Source organism: Pipistrellus kuhlii, unplaced genomic scaffold (genome assembly GCF_014108245.1).
Source record: "Pipistrellus kuhlii isolate mPipKuh1 unplaced genomic scaffold, mPipKuh1.p scaffold_m20_p_4, whole genome shotgun sequence".
NCBI lineage: Eukaryota > Metazoa > Chordata > Mammalia > Chiroptera > Vespertilionidae > Pipistrellus > Pipistrellus kuhlii.
Window position 1 is genome coordinate 47,385,997 of NW_023425540.1, and position 16,792 is coordinate 47,402,788.

Below are 16,792 nucleotides of genomic sequence, written 5' to 3' on the forward strand. Positions count from 1 at the left end.
AAACAACAACACAAAACTGAAACAAAATAAAGATTATCATTCCTTAAAGGTCAAAAGAAAGAGAACACAAAAATCAAAGCAAATTAACTTGGAGTAGAGAATTTCCTTTAGTTAAAAAATGTAGTTTACATAGTCCTTCCACTAAAACATTTATAGACATTTCCTTATGAAGGAAACATTTCGGAATGGTACAGCTGAAGCTAACACACGTGCTAAAAAGCGGTTTTCACAACTGATAAAGCTTCGACACAGGCAAATCCATCCTCCACCCTTTCTTGCAGCAAAAGAATAAGTTTTTCAAATCAAGAAGAGTAGTAAATAAGCATTAAGAAAAATAAAGACACTAACACAATTTTATAAAATAAAATAAGCAACATTTCCTAGAAAGTGTGGAGGCTAGTTAGCATTTCATTTTGTCTTAAGAGACAAAAGCGTTGGGATTTTGCTGTGTTAAAATGTTTATGGATGGGTCTAGTTTGACAATTTAGCCTGTCGGATGTGACTTTCACAGTCTGTTGGCAGCTTGTAGGCCAGCCATCACACCTGTGACTCTCTGGTTGATTAATGAGTCTTTCAGCTCATTGCTACCATCTGAAGGAGGGCAATGGCCTTTCTGAGCTTCACTGGTTTATTCGCTTTAAACTGCAGTCCTGCTGAGGTGTCTTCCGTAAGAAAACCACACCTGGTTAAAGCTAATGAAAACCTCAATATGTCATTTTCTAGACACGTCAAAAAAAGCATGTAAAACTAGACAAAAGATGTATTCAAGTAACATGAATGTAGTTTTGTCATAACCTGCCAATCCAAAGACCAACACCAAAAGCTTTCCTCAGTGACACATTTCAGTGTCGACTTTTAGAGTGATGATTCGGACTTCTCTGTGCTGTAAGAGGGTTTCCACAATGCCAGCTCGTTTGCTGTACACACTCTCTATTTCCATCAAAACTAGAAAAGTTCTAGTTTGTGGTGAGCTAACCATTAAGCTTTAATTATATATGAATGATTAATCCAATCAGGAAACTTTGAGCCTTGTTTCAAGTTCCTTACCTTTAGTTGGTCCACTTGAATGAAGCGTGTCTGGTGTACTTACAACTTTTTAAGTGCAAGGCAGAACTGCAGCTGCTATGTCATATTCTGGAGGCTGAGAAACCTTTTAAAATAAAAACACTTACTTTTCTCCCTATTCTCTTAAAATGAATAGTGAACTAGAGAAGAAGGAGGTGGGAAGGAGAAAAGGAGGGAGGGAGAATGGATACTGGAGGTTTGCTGTAAGAAGTCTAGTATGGGGCAAAGTAATGGTAAACGAAGAAAACATGAAAGATAGAAACCTTGTCCTCTTCAGGGCTTCACACTATGGCTTCATTTTTTGAAGCTATGAGTTTCCAAACATCAACCGTCCTTAACTAAATACTAAAATTCATTTTAAAGGTAAATATATGCTATTCTTTACTTGGATCTTGGACCAGCATTCCCTCTAGTAGCTACATATACAGTACAAGATTTAGCTACCTTTAACTGGCAGAAGGATTCATGACACTGCCAGTACTATCAATTAATGAGAAGTAAAAATCAAAAGTTTCCATTCTATCAATGATCATCTTCTGATCTGTATCGTAACAAAACTATGTGTCACCGTGTACACAACCAGTGAGCAGTCCTCTGCAGGAGAAGGGCACACTTGCAAGACTTTCTGGGCAGTTATTCAGATGTCTACCACCAAGTTTGAAGTCTTCTAAGACTGAAATTGACTGAATAAAGAGTGAGTACTATTTCTATACATGTTACCCAGGACATAAAAAGAAATGCTTTTCTTAATTTTGCCATGGAATAATCTGAAAATAATTGTTCATATCATTACAATCCTTGCTATATTTTCAATTTCTCATTTGATACCTGTTCTCGGAATTAAAAAGAAAAGTATTTAATAGTCTACTACTCTTTTTAATTTTTTAAATTTATTTTTAAAGCTATTTTTATTTTACTTTATTGTTTCCATCATCATTTATCCCCTCTATGTCATTTTCCACAGCAATCGCCACTCTGTCGTTCATGTCCATACTCCCCTTCACCTCTTTCACCCAACCCCCTTCTGGCAATCACCAGTTCACTCTGTGCAACAGTGACTTCAATCCTGGATTAAATCACATGGAAAATTTTGTAAAAGTACCAACTACTGTACTTCATCCCAGAGATTTTTATTTAATTGGTCAGTTGGAAGCCTGAGCATCGGTAGGTTTGTTTTGTTTTTGTTTTTTAATTCTCTTCCCAAATAATTCTAATGTGCACCACAGATCAGATACCTATAGAGCTAATACTCATTTCTATTTTGCTTACCTAAAGTAATCAAAATCTTAATCCTATCAGGGCAAAGAGATTTCTCAAATTATGTTGGAGAATGACATTGTTAGTCTTTGGGATTCTTAGATTTTTTACTGTGGTTTATAAGAAAATAAGCTAGATCTCTAGGAGTCAGAAACGCTAGGTTTGAATCATTGCTCAGTTACTAGCTCTGTAACTTCAGTAAGTCCCTTAAGACAAATGTTCTCTCAGCTATAACATGAGAAAATTAAAATTTCTTCCAGCTCTAAAAGCATGTTCTTTAATAATTTCCAAGACTGTGGAATGCTGTCCCTAAATATGAATCAGTATAATTTGATGCTATATACTAAGGTGGGCGTTGAGCCAGGATGAGCAAATGTGAGTCACTTAATTATGCATCACCATTTCCCCCCCCCCCATGTCTGTGGCAGACATTGCTGATACCCTGTTTTCCCGAAAATAAGACAGTGTCTTATATTAATTTTTTTCTCCCAAAGTTGTGCTAGGTCTTATTTTTGGGGGATGTCTTATCTTTCCATGCGCTAGGTCTTATTTTCGGAGGATGTCTTATTTTCGGGGAAACACGGTAGATCACAGAGCTACTGATAATAGATCACGCCTCTTTTGGAGTTTGCCCTCAAGATAAAATTATTTTATATTTTCAAGTTAGTGCTTATTATCTGTGGGAGGAATTCAGGACATGCCACCCCCAAATATGCTGCTGTGGTATATTGATTAATTAGTTCTGAAGGCACTTGAAAAACAGCAATTGCAGATAGTTTTCTCTGAACTCCCTTTATCTGCCTAAAGACAGGCGCTCCAAAAACAACTCAGGGGTTACATAAATCCCCTTCCCTGAGTGTTTCAACCACTAGGGAAGCTGAGTCATCACAGGAGAGATTAGATGTCCACACCAGTCCAAACCATCACACCTCCTATTATTTTTCCAAGGACCCATTCATCTTTCCTAAAAATCATTTATTTTCATATGAGGCCTACTATATCCTTTCTCCCTTTGCCTCATTAATATGGTATGTAAGTTTTCAAATCTCACTATTTTATGAAATGTTTAATTTTTTTTTTCCTGTAATGCCCCTGTACATGTATATTAAAAGTATTACTGCCTGGCCAGCATGGCTTAGTGGTTGAGTGTCGATCTATGAGCCAGGAAGTCATGGTTGGATTCCTGGTCAGACAGGGCACATGCCCAGGTTGTGGGCTCAATCCCCAGTGTGGGGTGTGCAGGAGGCAGACGTTCAATGATTCTCTTGCATCATTGTTTCTATTTCTCTCTCCCTCTCTTTTCCTCTCTGAAATCAATACAAATATATTTTTAAAAGTATTACTTTTTCTCCTTTCAATCTGCCTGTTGTCCATATCTTTTATATATCCAGTTTTCTAATCTAGGGGGGTAGAGGGAAAGATTTTCCTCCCCTGCACTGTTCTATTTAAAGAGATGATATAAGAGGCTAGTCAGCAGAGGATTAAAAATTCACAGAAAGAATAAAAAATTAACACAGTTCAGAAGCAAGGGCACCATGACTGGCAACAAGTGAATCAGGTCCTAATGAGGGAGGGTCTACTCCTACTTCCTAAACAAACTTTGTTCCCATAACCTAACCTATGGTGTCAACGCACCTCATGAGAGAGAATGACCAATCTGTTTGAAGTGGTATTTTTCACAATAAGTTGGTAAAATAAAACTCTGATTTTGCAAAAGTTTGTTGTGAGCTTGGTTATTGTGAGTCAACATTCCTATATGAAACCAAATTGCCAGACTTTCAAAGCTGAAGACTGGATCACAGACTAGAGTGGAAATGCCAGCAAAATCATGTCCAACCCACAAGATCAGCTGGTCCTTTAGCAATGAGGCATACATACGGTGAAAAAACACTTGCAAATACAATTGTTTTAGATAAAATATTTCCTTACGTAAACTTAAAAAAAGGGGGAGCTTTAAAGAAAAATACCAAAACCTTTCCAGTTTTGCAGGGTTTTTCATGTGTAAAAATAATAATCCATATAAATGTTATAATGATTGACTTAAGACAAAAGTCAATGCTCTTTGAGGGCAGGGCCCCCGTCTCAGCCAGCCCTAGATGCAATCTCATCTAAATCCTGTACCAAAAGACAGCTAGTCACACCATCTGCTGCCTCCAGGGAGCTAAGCTGCACACTTCAAAGCATGGCAACATTCCACTATAGCATAATGAAGAAAATGAAAAACATATTAGCAAACTGAACACTTTGGGGAAATTTCATTTTCAAATTGTGTGCTGTTTTGCTTTTAAAGAAGTAAAATTATTAAATAAAATGTGTGAGAGGACGCAAATATTCTTCCTCGTAGCAAAATTACGAATGTTTCCACTTTGTGAAAAATAACATTATTTCCAACGAAGGCACTGAAATCACACATATAATCCACATTCTCAGAGCTGTTAGGAACAAACGTCTATAGCTGAAATGTATGCACTTTTGCTGAAATAAAATTCAGTCCTAAAATTCTTAAGATTATTTGCAAAAATGGGAAAAAATGAACAAGTCTTTAAGATATCAGTCCACACACTGTCTTCTCCAGATACCGTGGGGGCCTATAAGTTTAGTTTGGGGCCATCTCAGACCAGCCAGTTCAGAGCAACAAACATGAACTCACTGACCTGGAGGTGCTGTTACCACTTGTGGCTATTCCCACCTCTGTAGGTGACAACACTCAAGAGAGAAAGTGAAGAACAGACTGTGCACTCCAGAACAAGCTGCAAGTACACTGAGAGATGAAGAGCAGGACAAATCAGGTGCACCTCTCACTCCTGACCGAGACTGGTATTAAACTAGCACTTCTTGTCTGAAGAGCCATCAATCATGCACCAAGAGTGCTTACATAAAGGTACATCCCATCCAGAGCCGTAGAAGGCAAATAGAATTTTAGCGGCAGACTAGAAGGCCATTTGGTCTATGAATTTCACAGCCCTGCAATTGCTTACACATGCCTAAAAACCTTCAGGCTCAGATGAGGCCAAGGATTCAAAAGGAAGAATCTGTAGCTCTTTCAATATTTTCCACTTACAGGCCTATACAGGACAGTGGTTCCCTTCTCCTCCCACCACCCCTCACTTAGTTCAGCATCCAACTTTGTTCTGTGCACACTAATATCCATTCACTGGGTCTCTATGCTGCAAATAGAACCGATTTCACAGTGAAAAATGCAACACAGAGATCATTACTCTAGCCAAAATACGTAACCTGGATACAACATACTATCTCTCTTATGTTGTGTCAAACCCTCTGTCTAGACTACCTCTCACCTTGGCTACTTGGCTGAGTCATGTTCAACCAACACACAGCTCAAGTATCCCCATCTCCTGGGTATGTTCCCTGACTGTCCCTGCATTGAGGAGTTAGCTCTCCCTCCTCTGTGATCTTCCACTGTACTTCTATGGTAACTAGCATGACCCTCTAGGATAGCTATCATAACCACTAATTTTTTAATCTGTCTCCTCTACCAGATTCTGTATTCTTGACAGCAGGGGCTGTGTCTGGCTCATTTCTTTATCTGCGGTGCCTAGGGAATGTTTGAGGGATGGATGAAAGAACAGTCACAGAGCCTCCTATTTACTCCAAGTCTTGCTGGACTGAATAATGGGATAGAGGCATCCTTATAAGCAACACTCTATTTTGTGGGTTACATAATACTTTACTTTCATCTGCTAGCAAGTGTGTTCTCTATATAATAAAATTACAAGAGTCTGGACTGTCCTTTACACAAAGATTTCTTTTTCCAGGCAGTCCTAACTATCTTTCTTTACAGATCTGATTTGCTGAAACGGATAAGTAGATGTTTATGATTCGCTTTGGGCTAGATGAACACATACAGCACAGACATGATCCTGAGGAAAAGAGACATGATCCTGAGGAAAAGAGCCTTCTGGGCAAATGAGACAGGTAAACAACAAAATCGTAATCAGGTTACTGACTCCGTTCTGAAGACAGACCAATTCTTCTATCCTAGGGCTCTGTTAATAGGCTTTAATTCATTAACCTGGAATATCAATTGCTTGACAATAAAAGATTCTCCAGCTTCCAGGACAATCGCTAAATCCTGTATCTCTTTGTAACTTTAGACAATTTTTTATTTTATAGAAAACTTAAATATTCAATTTTCTGTTATTTTTTTTTAAATCACAACACTTATCCTGATAATTTTTTTATTTAAAAATTCTATTCAGAATGATGTCTTCATGCTCAAAGGATATTTGAAGGCTTAAATGAGAAAAGAAAAAATCAGCTTTGTGACTTTAGGTGAGTAGAATTGTAAGGTACATGGTGAAGCAGGAGATTAGTAACTTTTACTTTACACAATGTTCGTATTGTTTAAATTCTGATGAGCACTAGATGTAATTTAAAATAGTTTAATAAAGTTTTTAGTAATGAATTAACAAAGCCTCTTTGTCTTAATGATCCTTTCCATACTTCAGAAAGGTCTAAAAGCAAATGAAAATCCTTCTAAAACAGTAAATTTAGACTGGGAGGCAAAGAGCATGAACCTGTAGAGCCTTATGCTTTCATCACTGGGTTTTGTGGGTTAAGCATCAAGCAAAAAGAGCCTGAGATGGTTGCTCTCCTTGTGCTGAGAGTCTGTCTGAGGAGACAACCAAAAAACATTAGTGAACATCACAAGAGAACACATGCTGAACATTAACCTGTGTAACGGTCTATAAATGCCCTGAGAACCTGGAAAATGTGGGCTTTTTGAGAGCTAAAGGACTGGAGAGGACCTTGATGGTGAACCTGACCAGTCTTGAAGGCCAACTTGGGGGATGACAGTCTGAGGGATGATCAAGTTTCATCATGAATGCTGGCACCATCTACTCAGATTCTATGTCTAGATCCTAATTTCTGAGTAACTCAAAATCCAGAACTGAATACAGGACTTGGTGCACAACAGACTTTTTATGTTTATTGATTAAATGTCAAGTATTGACCCTTCTGACCACACCTTCCCTGCCTTGGGCTCAGGAATAGCAGGCATTTCTAAATTCAACTTCAGGCTTAAATCCATTCATCACACACAGCCAATAACCGATAAAGAGTGCCCTAGATGTCTTTTATTTTTTATTTTTTATCTCATATCTGCTTTTTCTCCTTTGTCCTCCCTTTCCCACTTTTCAATTATCAGGATGCTTGAGCTGTGTTTTCCTATTTTGTCCCTGGCCTCATGATTATCATTATAACTATTCTAAAAGAGAGGACTAAATAACAGGCAAAAGCTTCTGTATAATATTATTCTCTATATTCCAGACCTTGAGCTGAATATTTGCTGGGAGTTAACCTTTTGACCTGTCTACTCACAAAAATAAAGGTGTTGCTATGACCTCTTATACAACTAAGAAAGATGAGTCTTAGGTAAACTGTAGAGAAAGATTTTAAACCATGGGTTATTATGGTCCAGAATGGGCAAAGGGACCTGTGATAAAGGTGAATGGGAGAAGAAGAAGGAGGCCTTGAAATTGGAGGGGAGTTTGGATTTAGTGCTACAGGCAATGGAACCACATTGCAGTTTTGAAGCAGAAGACTGGCGTGCGCGCACACACACACACACAGAAGATATTTACAAATCTCTATATCACTCCTTTATTCCTTGGACTATTTGGTAATTTGTAAAACAAGTTTGCCTGTGTCTTTTTATGTTCCACCTTTATTTTATCAGCATCAGGAAGTAATCTACACATTCATGGAGTGTGATTTGAAAAAACAAAACAAAGAAAAATCTGGAAGTAATAGAGGAAAGGCTAGCTAAATTGTGCTGCATTAATTTGGCATAATGCTGTCACTGACAATAAAAATTATGCCTTCCCACAGATGAATGGCAAGCTAGTTTTCTGAGAAATGAAGAGCTCACAATTGTAGGTATTGATACCCCCTCATCGTGACTGTGCAAAAGGTGGTGTGTGCTGTGTATATTTGAAGAGAAGGAGAAATGAAGAGCTGGAAAGGGATGGTGGGATTCAATTGTAAACATACCATTTCTGTGTTTTAAAATGTTAGCATTAATTTCTATTTGTTTGTATAACAATGGAACATTTAAAAACTAAAAACCCCTTACTCCAGTAGAGATAAATGATTAAAAGTTAAGGATAAGCAGGATGTCTAGGCATCAGTGGATGAGGGACACTGGATTTTGAGAGTGGACATTAGGAGATAAAAATTAATGGCTGGGAGAAATGTTAAGACGGTGTTTGGTGTCTAACCGTATATAAATGACCAAAAATGGAAACTCTGCAAAGAAATTCAAGGTTTCTAGGCTGAAGCTAGAAAAGGGTTAGTGCCATACATTTGAAATCTCACAACTCTAAAAAGGAGGCAGTTTCTAATTAAGATAATTATGGTGTTAGAGCTTATAAATTGAGAGTTATTACATTAAAATATTATTACAGTGAAAAATCCAAGTGTATGGAGTCTTATTAAACAATTAGAACTAGAGCTATGGATGACTTGGCATAGATTTAGAGGTTCATATTGATGAGCCTAATCCCTTGTGAAGACATGCATTATCTTGCCAACATAGCATTTTTAAAGATAGAAGTTGGATTTTTTTTTTTTTTACCTAAGTATGTACTCACTTTTTACCCTATTGTATTATACTTTGTGGTTACATATTTACTTGTACAGCCCCTAGCGGCATTTGATTTTGATCCCTGGAATAATCCCTTAAAGCTGCTGAAGTGAGTGAATTGGCTGCAGCAAAAGAGGTGGGAAGGATATAGAGAGTGTGAGAATGGAGTACCAAGGCAAAGGAAACCTCTGCAATATTTGAGGAAACAATAAATCAGAACATCTGTCTTTAATAGGAGTTCCAGAAACTATATAAATGTAACTGGCAATGGGGGCAGAGAGAATAATCAATATTATAAGGGGAAAAAAATCTCCAAATCTGAAGAAAATCACAATATTAAAGAGCTCTACTCAGTACCAAGAGAAACCAAAGACACACACATACATAACCTCATTTCAGAATAACCTGGAGAAAATAAGTTATTTTTTAAAAGCATCAGAGAGATGACACGGGGAAAAAAGAATCAGCCCAGCATCAGATTCCTCACAGGCAGCGTAAAACACAGGAAGATACGGTTTCTTTATAAAGTTAGACTACAAAGGGTTAGCACAGGGGATCTTTTGGAGTGAGTTTGATTATGAGGATTGTTAAACAACATCATTCATTTGTCATAATTCAGAACTATATATCAAGAAGAGTGAATTTGACTTTATATAAACTGAATAAAATGTTTAAAAACCCAACTTGATTAAAGTAAGGGTTATAATGTTTCACATAAAGGTGACCAATAGAAGAAGTGAAATTAAAATTTTGCTAGCATAGCTAGAAGGAGAGGGGAGAGTAGGAGGTAGCGGAAGTTAAATTCTTACTGGTATTTTTCATTGCAATGAATCAATAATATTAAGTTGATAACTTTTTTAATCCTCACCTGGGATATGCTTATTGATTTTAGAGAAAGGGGAGGAAAAGGAAGAGAAAGAAACATTCATGTGAGAAACATCAATTGGTTGCCTTCCTGCATGAGGTATCAAACTCACAACCTTGGTATGTGTCCTGACCAGTAATAGGACCCACATCTTTTCTGTGTAAGGAATTACAATCCAACCAACTGAGCCACACTGGCTAGGGATAGGTTGATAAATTTTTAAAAATTAGTGGTACAGCATATCCCTTATATTTTCCAACCAAAATAAATAAAAACAGAAATGGTTCAAATGATTAAACTTAGAGTGGGATTTATGTAACTTGGGAGCTGAAGAGGGGAACTTTTATATTTTATATCTTATCTTTCTGTACCAATTGAAATAATACATGTGTATTATTATAAAATAAATTTAAAAATTATATTCATACAGATAATCTGAATACAAAAACATCTTGATTTTTAAAATTTCCCCTCAGATTTCACATTATCATCAGATTTAGAATTTTATCCTCAATGTACATAAAAGTGTGTCTCATTTACAGTATAAGAAAATACTATAGGTATTCAGAATAATTTTGTATACAGGACACTGGAAGTACTGTGATAAATAACAAAAATGTTATAAATATAAATATATAAAGTGAACAATATTATTAGTTACTCAGATTTGTTATAATATTTAATTATATTTAATAGACATTTTAACTTCTTTTATAATTTTGTCATAGTAAAAATATCTTCAAAGAGATAATTTCCTTTCTTTATGTTGATATGGGCACATAAACAAATTGAGATATACCATGATGACCTATAAATGTGAAAGCAATCAATGGCTTTTTCATCTTCAGTCAAACTGAATCAATGGACCTATGACAGCTACTCTTGGTGGAGCCCCTGCTAAAACTTTTGTAGAAAGACATCTCAGATGCTTTGGGGTCTGAATAAGATTTGACAGGAGGAAAAATTAAAGAATAGTTATTGAAAAAGGAATGTACTCCATATGAGCAAATTTTTAATAGCTTTTGATCCATTGCAAGAACCTCAATGTGCCAGTACATGAATGCATAATTAGGCAGAAGAAAATTCATTACAAAGTGAATTTTGGTTTAATTTGACAAGCCAATAATTCTCTGGTGGCTGCTATTGAGAAAATTAATATACCTTCCTTTCATCAAAATGTTGCCAATTTTGCATTTCTGTCAATAGCATTTAAAATATTTATTTAGGTTGTGTGATTTCTACCTCACTGAAGTAATAGAGACCTTTATTTAAATCACACTCCTGTTAACTTATATAATACATAAAGTCTCTCCATATCTAAGAATCACTCTGCATCCCCATCAGGGTAGCCATGGAAATGCAGCATGCACATCTGCTGCAGAGAGCATGGTGACTAATGGCCACCGCTGTTATTCCTCTGCTTTTCCCATGACATTAATGCTCAGGCCATGCTCCCCCAAAATGATCACTGTGTGTCTGAGTATGTTGGAGGTACTAGTGACAGCCCAGTCCTGCAGGACATGAGACTCCTCCAGTGTGTAACTTTAGCTCCAGGCATCCCACTGGCCTTGTCAAAACTTTTTTAGAACTACCCTGCTATCTGAAACTCTTCCTACCCAATCCCCCACCCCCTTTCACAGTAAGGATCTGTAACTTGTTCTGAAGGGTGTTGTTGTTTTTGTTTGTTTATTTGTTCGTTCGTTCGTTTGTTTATTTTTGGCCTATTATCCCTTCCTACTCTTTATTATTTATCTCCTCCCCAAACAAACAAATAAAAAAACCTCTCTATCTTTGCATTGGCTTGGAGAATGTGAACTAACTCATGCACTTTGAAGAAATGGTAAGCATGGCACTCTTTCTACCTAAAGAATAACTGGGCCACTGTCTTCAAAGAGAAAGAATCATACCTAACCCTTATGCAAATTAGGGGTAGATTTAGCTGAGCTGCCAAGCTTCCTTGGGAACATCTTTTATAACTGAGTCTCTAGCCATAGTCTCTAACCCAGCCTTCCCTCTTTTTAGTTATGCTGACTCTCTACCCCAGCTGTTACTAATATCCTAAAGAAGCTCTCTATTCTTCTCATTCCTATGTACAAAGGCTTTGGTGTTTCCCTCAAATCTATTAAAGTCCAAATTTCTTAGCCCTCAGGCCCTCCACAATCTAAAAAGTCAATTTACCTCTCAAATTTCAACTAGAAGAAAGCTCTCTTTCTTCAAACTTAGATACAAAAGACAAAAGACTGGAGATGACAGAAACAAACTGAGGTTTGGGAAGGAAAGCTGGGAGATTTATACAGGGTGAGGCAAAAGTAGGCTAACAGTTGTTCATATGGAAAATAATATTATAGTTAATAAATAATAATACAAAAATAAACTCTGTTTCTCATACTCACAACTGTAGACCTACTTTTGCCCCACCCTGCCTTAGATGACTTTACTGTCCTGATAAAGTAGTGGTGAGAAGCCAGTTCCTGAGGAAGATACAGGGAGTTAGAGAGGAGACAGATATTGTGACAACCAAAGTAAACATTAAAAATGAATTAGGATTTTGTGAAGCAGCACTCAAGGACCCTTTGAGTTATATTACATTCTTCAACAGATTGTTACTTTATACTAAATAAATGCCTTTCACAAAGTAAATGCTCCAAAATACTTGAGTGAATACAGTAAGCAAAGCTCTGGAGAAGCAGAAGAGAGATGTGGTTAAGAGAATGGATGCGAACCCGAAGCTGAGCAGCAGCTCCTAGAACTCTGCCTCACCAGGAAAAGGATGGTAACATGGCACTCGTGCATGTAATTCATTAAATCAAACCAGCCATGGCAAGTGCTCTCTCTGTTTGCCGTCCTCATGATCAGTATTTTTATAGTGAATATATAGCTAATAAAAAAAGGTACAAATTTCCAATTCTAAGATGAAGAGGTACAGCAAGGTAATTATAGCTAATAAGACTGTATGAAATAGAGACATTACTCAACTTATGATGGGATTACATTCTGTTAAACCCATTGCAAATGGAGAACCTACTGAATATCATAGCTTAACCTAGGCCACCTAAAATGTACTCAGAACACTTATATTAGCCTATAAAATCATATAGATTGGGAAAAATCATCAATGAATACATTATGAGTATCGGTTGTTTACCCTCATGATCATATGCCTGATGGGAGCTACAGCTCACTGCTGCTTTAAGCATCGTGAGGGAATATTATAGCATATATCGCCAGCCCAGGAAAAGATCAAAATTCAAAATCTGAAGTATAATTTCTACTGAATGCATATCACTTTTGCACCACCTCATAAAGTTGAAAAAAATCTCAGTTAAATCATTGTGTGTTGGGGATCATCTATATTTCAAAATTGCTAAGAGACTAGATCTTAAATGTTCTCAACACAAAAAATAAATGGCAATTATGTGATGTATGGTGGTAGCAAGATGGTGGTAATCGTTTTGCAACATATGTATGTCAAATCAACACAAACTTTTATGGGACATGTCAATTATATCTAAATAAAGCAGGGGTTGGGAGAGCCTTGACTAGAAATATGATGAGGTAGATAAAGCTCCAGATATGGTCAGGAGACTTCATTTTGAGTTCCAGATGTCACAGCCAGAGGCAGCCCTTTCTATTCTCTACACACCACAGGGCGCACACACCACAACCTGAGAGAGCATAAAGGTACCTTGACAATTATTACTATTAAAAGCAAACAATCAACTCTATAGATTGCTTCTTTTAAAACATGTTTTCTAACCTCTGTTTCCTCTCTGACATATGGTTATTGTCCCCTGGAAAGGCCTCAAAGTGATGGCCAGGAATCCGCCACCACCACCCCTTCTGCTGTGCCTGCCATCATGTTTAATTATGTTTGCTCAACTTGAAGCCACGCTCATATGCAGTATATTTGGATGGTTAAAAAGCATAGCATTCCATTGTATTCAGAGATTATTTTCAACACCACAATTCTTGGGAATTAGTCTGGAATAAATAAGGCAAAAAGAAAAGGGACAACATGAATTTGTCCCGGTGACAAAGAAAACAACATGGAAATGGCAATCTGGAGATTTGCCCGAGTGAAGGAAGATAGAGGTTCCTCTTGGTGCAGGCTCCTGCAAATGCAATCACTATTTCATTCACAAGGCTGATTTGAAAGAGGGTGAGAAAGCAAGCAAGAAACTAATATTATGAAACTGAGAAAAGTTCCTTTGTAATTTCAAAAGATCAATGCACATTCTTATGTAGCATTAAATGTAAAGGTGTGGTGCTGATGTGTATGTTGATTTTCTGAACCTCTAAGAAGCCTTTTTTTTTTAACAATGGCAAACTTTCTAAGTTGAAAAACATATATCATTAATATATATATCTTTTTTCCTGAGCAACTGCCTATTTCCTCAAATGTCTTAAAAATAAAAGTCACAAATTTACAAGGCTTGCTTGAATACTTTTGTCAGTTAACTCTACCTTAAAATGTTCAACTTGTATTTTTCGTTTCATTTTACAAATACTAACCCTATATTACACAAATGCCAAAAGGAGTAAAGAACAGACTTTGGCTGAAGAGGTCATGGCTTGAATTGGATCAATTAATTAAAAATAAAGACAAGTGTTTTGTGCTTTGAATGTGAGCCAAACTTTACATAATAATAAGAATAGGCATTTTAACCATGCAGACCTTAATTAACCTGATTTTCACCCAAATCTGGGAAATGAAGAGAATGAATATGCATGCAGATGATGTTTTACTTGAGATTATTCCAGGATATACAACTGGCGCCTATATAATTATTGAACAAACATCACATTTAGAGAAGGCCAACTCTGAGCTCACCTGTCAGGAGCTGACTTGTTCTCTGCATTCTTATTCTTCATTCGTTTGCTAATTAATTTAACAAATATTACTCACAGCCTATTATATGCCTAAAAGATGTTATAGGTACTGAAGACACACAATAGGATAGGCTCTGTGCTATTCTTATGCAGTTTTTATTCTCCCTGGGGGTTAGGATGAAGGGAAGGCTTCTCTGAGGAGGTGCCCCACATGGACAAGCCCTGGCACTGGCCATGGGAAGAGCTGAGGGAACTGCAAGGATAAAGATGGCAAAAATGGGAAAGAGTTTAGAGAATCCATTAAACAGGAAGAAGGCAATGAACTTCAAAGTCATGGACTGGAGGGGAACGTTTTGAGATGAGGCCTAATAGTGAGCAGAGGATGTAAGATGGCACATATAACTCTCATTTTAAAATACAAATTTCCGCAGTTTTACTTTCAAATAACTATTTTCAGATAACCATGTTGTCAAAAACTCAATTTTTTTAAAAATTATTTTTAGATAAGTTCAACAAGGGAGTCTCTTAGAGAAAACACTAGAAACAATTTTCTTACCATTTCTGTATTAATCGGTCTTATAAATAATGTTCTGAAAATAAATAGGAAAGTGCTAAAGAGATTAAAGACTCTCAGGTGTCTTTCATCCTTCCAAAGTAGATCAAATTATGTTCATTGTAGCTGTGGTGTGTAGTAGTTTGGAGCAGAATTCTTTGCATGCCATTCTTTAAAAATCTAAGACTCTTATTAAGAGGAGATTCTAGCCGTTTCTCTTAAAAATCTATGATCCTTTTCCAAGAGAACTGTTTTTGATCTGTTATTTCTGGCTAAATTTTTGGGAGTTCTTTTCTTCCACTCACTCCTGCATCTAATATTTCAGAGAAATAGATTTTAATAGCTATTGACCTAATTTAAATATATATAAATTTGTTAAACAAAAATAACAATATGCAATTTTGGTGCAAACACAAATTCACACAAAACTGAATATTAGAGCAAATGCAGTATGTTTTGAAGGATGTACTGCTAATAGAGTACCACGAAGTGGATTGGAAGCCTCAATTCATTGCTGAAGAAACTTAGTAAACTATAATGCAGTTAACATTCACAAACCCCATACCCTCCAAATAGCAGGAAACAAAGGACTTACCTTTCCTGGTTTGTTTCCAGAGAGTCACTTAACATTGAATGAACATCATGGAACCATTGGTTCAACATAAGACCCGGCCTCTCTTCCACCATCCCAGCCTCCAACCTCTCTAAGCCACTTTGAGACAGGACAGGAACCCCTCTGGGGGCTAGTGGATGAACAGGCTGCATTCTGGACCCTGCCAGGGTGTAAGCTCGATGGGAGAAGGCTCTGCCCTTGATGGGGACTGTTCTGGATTGTTCAGCTTTGTCCATGATGGGGATTGTTCTGGATTTTTCAGCTTTGTCCAAGATGTTCAGCTCTGTGAACTTCTTTCAGGGGTAAAATATTAGGAATAACACCGTGATCACCCAACTAAGCTTTAGCTGTTATTGACAATAAAATTGCCTTTAGAAAACAACAATAGTAACAATCATCTGAGAAATACTGGTCTCTCTCTCTTTTTCTCTCTCAAGATATTTTCTTTTGGGCACCCAGATTTCTGAAGGATGATTTGACAATTGTACTATGTCACTGTCATTACTGTCTTTCAGAAAAAATGACACTTAATATATATATATTTTTTAAATATAGAAATACATTCTATGTCACAAAGATCTAACTATAAACAAATAGATCACATTAGAACAATAAAAGGTGTCTCACACATATATCTTATGTGAAAATGTAATACTTTTTTTGAAAATGTGATACTTAATAGAGAAATCCAATTTTTTAAACATATACCTTATACTTTTCACTGAAAACTTTAAAAGTATTTTTTAAAACTATATTAATGGACCCAAAATATAAAGAAAAATGTTTATACTTTTATGCAAAATAAATTACATATTTAGATTTCTAGTCTGAAAACACATTATTTCATTGGGTAGTTATGGGGTGTGTGTGTGTGTGTGTGTGTGTGTGTATGTATGCCCATGTGTTTGTAAATAATATATAACTGAGAGAGCCAAATAGCAAGACAGGGCCAAAATAACTGGCTGAACAGCAAAAATTCAATCATGACAGTTTTACTTATAT

General features: G+C 36.6%; 1 protein-coding gene across 1 annotated transcript in view; it reads right to left on the reverse strand.

Annotated features, from left to right (window-relative positions):
• KIAA0825 (KIAA0825 ortholog) overlaps positions 1-16,792 on the reverse strand; it is a 319,903-nt gene that overhangs the window by 137,676 nt on the left and 165,435 nt on the right. The window lies entirely within an intron of this gene.